Below are 4,573 nucleotides of genomic sequence, written 5' to 3' on the forward strand. Positions count from 1 at the left end.
TCTGTCCCCGCAGCAGAGCGGGGCTGCTTCTGCAGGAGAAGAAGAACAGCCTCCTGTATGCCTGCTTCTGCAACATCTTCCACCTGCCTCCTCAGGAGGACACTCAGGGCCCTGATGCTTCACTCTGCTCCAAGGTGTGCCAGGGGGTGAACCATGGGGAGTTCCCTGGCTGCGAGGCCCCTTCCTGGGCACCGCAGGGCCATGGCCGTCCCCTGCCAGGCTTCCAGGGCTGCCCCCAAGACTCTGTCCCCCTCACAGACCCTGGCCACGATGGACAGCATGCTGCAGGTGCTGGTACGCAGTGCCGGCACCCTTGGCATCGTGGAGCTGCAGAACATCTTGGAGGTCTGACCTTGGCACAGGGTCCCCATGGGCAGTGACCCCTGGCTTGAGCGGTGCCCACCCCCAGCACCTGGTGCAAGGAGGGGGGCAGGGAATGTCTCTCCTTACCAGCCATGCCCCCCCCCCACCCCCCTGCCTCCTGGCTCCCGCCAGAGCCCCTTCTCCTGCCCCAGCCCACGCCACCTCTGCAGCCTTGCCCGCTGCCCGTCCTCCCCAACACTGCCTCCCAGATGGACCTGCCTGTCTGGCAAGGGGAGCCCAGCCCTGGGGCTTTCCCCCTCCAGCTTCACCATGGGCCATATCCCAGAGCCCCCACCACAGGTCCCCAGTGAGGTGGTCACCCCAAAGCCTTGGAGTCCTTGGGTGGGAGGCAGAGGGATGTTTTTTGGTGGGGAGTGAATGGAAGGCAGCAGAGGCAGCAGCAGAAGCGGGATGCAGTGACCTGCCTGCCCGCAGCAGGTTGCTGTGAGGGGCGAGAAGGACACATGCCCCATCCCAGGCACTGCCCCAGAGCAAGCCTGGCTGTGCCATGCTGTGCCATGCCACCTCCCTGGCACACCAGCAGCTTTTCTCCTCCCAGCTGCTGCTGCCCTTCACCGATTCCCAGCTGGCAGAGGTGCAGGAGAGGGCCATGGCACGGATCGCCAGGCTGGTGAACTTCATCACCACCTACTCCCTGCCGCAGGTACCGAGCTCCTGGTCTGGGCAGCCCCAGTGCCCTGTCCCTGTGCCCCTGAGCCCCGGCACCTCCCAGGGAAGCTGGGCACCCAGCCAGCAGGTCGGGAGCAGGGGTCTTTGCCCTGCCCCTGTCCTGTCGATGCTCTCTCCCAGGGCAGGGCAGGGCAGGGCAGGGCAGGGCAGGGCTGCCCCGGGCACAGGCAGGAACCTGGGTCCGGCAGCCCTGCCCTGCTCTTGGCTGCTGCCTAGCTGCTCTGGGAGCAGCTGGGGCTCCCGTTGTGCTCACACTGCCTCTCTTCCCCCAGGTCTGCCCCTGCTTTGCCCAAGCCACAGTCCGCAGGCATCAGTGCTCCAAGACACATCAGTTTGTAATGCTGGGGAAGCTGGTGGGGCACCTCACCCTCTGTTGCACCTGCAAGGACAAGGGGATGCGTCCTGAGGCTGCAGAAGCTCTCTATCACCTGCACACGTTTGTCCTGCAGCAGAGAAGTAAGACAAGCTGTGTCGGGCTGGATCCCCCAGGCATGGGCAGTCAGGGGCCACTCTCCTTGACGAGAGAAAGCCTTATCCAACCTGCCTGCCTGCCTGCAGTCTGAAAAGTCATTTTGCCTTGTCCCCGCTCACAATAGCCCTGGACCCTCCCTGGGTATCTGCTGGTGCCCTTTTTCTTTGCCAGCAACTTTTCTGCCCAATGCTCTCAGACTGCACTTCCACTTCTGCACCCTCTCTCTAAGCACCCCGGTTTTGCTCCCCCCCAGGCAGGTGGCCCTGGCTGCATGGCACAGAGCAGCTGCAGCTCCAGGAGGACTGGCAAGCAATGAAGCCCTGGCAGCTTTTGAAAATCAGCCACACCCGCAAAATCTTCTTGGTAAGAAGTGCCTTTGGCTCAGTGTGAGTGAAGGGACACCCGATGCGTGGGGATGACAGGGGCTCATGCTGTTCCTGAGCAGGGGCTAGGCAAAGGCCCTCAGGGAGCTTCAGTCCCCTGCGGGACCCTGATGCCCACCATCAGTCTCCTCCCCAGCGCAGCCTGGCTCCGTGCCCCGCTCTCACTGCACAGTCAAGATGCTCTGGGTGATGCTCTGGGTGAGGCAACAAATCTCCCCTCCTCTCCTTCATCCTGCAGATGTTCACAAAATACCTCCAGTCCTCCGACCAGGCAGACATCATCCTCATGGCTATCAAGAGCTTGAGACACCCAAGCGCCTACAGCATCAGGCTGGCTGCCCACATGGTGGATGTCCTTGTGGCGGACCGTGCCTTCCAGCCGGGGCAGGTGAATAGCCCATGGGTGGCACAGCTGATGCTCCAGCCCACTGGGGGACTGTTCCTCCCCTGGCTCTGTGCCTGGCTAGCACTGACGCCGTCTCGAGCTGGCATACCGCACTAGGAACGGAAGCAGCTCCCAGTAGGAGCTGGGGAAATGGCCGCGCTCACCATGCTGACATCCCCACTCCCACCCGTGTCTCCCCTCCAGGTGCTGAAAGTCGTGTGGGCCATCTACAGAAGCCGGCCCTCCGTCAGGGCGGTGGTAGCCCGCAAAAGCCTGGACAGGGCCCTGGTGGTGCTTGTGCGCAAACACCCCAGGGAGTTGGTGGCCAGCCTGCTGCAGTGCTCCCCGACGTGCACCCGGTAAGGGGACCACCAGCCTTTGGGGGCTCCTCTCACACTAGGAGAGGGGCCCCAAGACCCTCCCGAGGGATTTCAGCCCGGCCATCCTCTGGGGTGTCCCTGCTGACAGAGCCCCGTGTCCCTGCAGTGTCGCCAGGGCCATGTGGAGGGCGATGATGTCTGACCTCCGGGCTGCGGACAAGGTGCTGAGGGAGCTGCTCAGCTTGCTGGTGAACCAGTCACTGCGCAAGACCTCCACCTCCACCAAGGACAACCCGCGCATCCTCTCCCTGGCTGTGAGTTGCTGGACGAAGCCTTGCTGACCTCCGGGGCTGATCTCAGCTGTCCGGGGCCCCTGCTCCCCTTCCCTGCCCGCCCCAAGGCTTGACCTCCCCAGGGGTGAGGGGACATCTCAGCGTCCGGGTGTCTTCTGCAGGCAACCAGGGCGATAAGCGAGATCCTCCTGCAGTCTGTCTGCCTCTGGCAGGTGGAGGCAATTTTCCCCCAGCTTTTCCTGGCGCTGCTTTTCCAAGCGTCATTCACCACGGAGCTGACGCTGCAGGAAGTGCACATCTTCTGGACGGAGCACCGACAGGATCAGCTCACTCCCATCAGGTGCTCCATCCCTTTCCTCTCATCCCTGCCAACCACCCGGAGCCAAGCCAGGGTGGGAGCTAAGCATTTCTCCTTGTGCAGGTCTGCGGTGCAGTCCCTGAAAGTGCTGCTCTGCAGCATGGGTTTTGAGAACCAGGTACTGGCCATCGAGGCGCAGGGTGGCTGGGACACCCTGCTCAGCTCCCAGACCCACCTCATGGGAGTGCGCATTATCGCCAGGTGAGAGCCCCTTCTCCCTGCTCCTTGGGGACAGGGTACCCCATGCCACCCCCTCCCTTGGGGCTGATGGCAGTGGGGTCCCCATTACTTGGAGAAAGTGGTACAGACTGGCGATGTCCAGGCTGGTGCAAACCCCCAAAAGATGTGCCTGCCTGGCTCAGGCCTGACAGTGCCTCCTTCCCCGTCAGGGAGATGATGAAGATGCCAAGGCGCCTGCGCTCTGCCATCTTCTGCCATCTGGTAGAGCTCCTCCGGACAGAGGACCCCACCTGGCAGATGGTCGCTATGGTCTTCTTCATTGAGGTGAGCCTGATGGCACCACTCCAAGCTCCCCCCGATGCTTGGTTCTCCCATGCCCACCACTGTGGGGAAAGCTGGGGCAGTGGGTGGGCTCTGGTTGGTACCATGGAGGAGCAGATGAGCAAGCAATGTGCTGTGGTGTGGGGCACGGGGACTCTCTGCAATCCCTGCTGCCTCTCTCTGTCTGGGCTTGGTCTTGCCCTGCGTCCTTGTCCTGAGCTGATGGTTGGAGCCAGCACCACACCTCAGCAGCTCCCACTGCCTGTGTTTCAGATGCTGGACTTTACCAACATCAGTGAAGAGCTGGTCCGTGCCCTGGAAATCTTCCCCATTTATCTGCAGAGCCAGTGCCTGGGGATGCCCAGCCTGGTGCTCAGGGCCATCCTCAGGCTCACCGAGAGGCCTGACACAGTGAGTAGGGGGCAGCCGGGACAGCAGCCCAGGGTGGAACAGTGGGTAACGTGGCAGCTCAGGCTTTCCTGGGCATTGTGGGCTGTGCTGGCTGCTGCCAGCTCTCCTGCCTCCCCGGCCCTCTGCCCCATGGCTGTGCCATGCCAAGGAGAGAAGCAGCAGTGCTGACGGGAACGGGCTCCCACTGCCAGCACGTCCCAGCAGGGATGCTGGCGGCAGAGCAACCGGCCTGAGCGTGGGGTCTGCAGGGCCTGGCCGTGAGGTGTTGAGCCCCAGGGTGAAACACAGCAGCCATGGCAGGGGCTGCTGGCAGCTTGGGCAGCTTTCCAGGCAGTGCCAGTCACCCACCAGCCTATCCAGGGGGGTCTGGTGGAGAAGGGGGCAGCCGAAGGGCTGG

Source organism: Accipiter gentilis, unplaced genomic scaffold (assembly GCF_929443795.1).
Source record: "Accipiter gentilis unplaced genomic scaffold, bAccGen1.1, whole genome shotgun sequence".
Taxonomy (NCBI): domain Eukaryota; kingdom Metazoa; phylum Chordata; class Aves; order Accipitriformes; family Accipitridae; genus Astur; species Astur gentilis.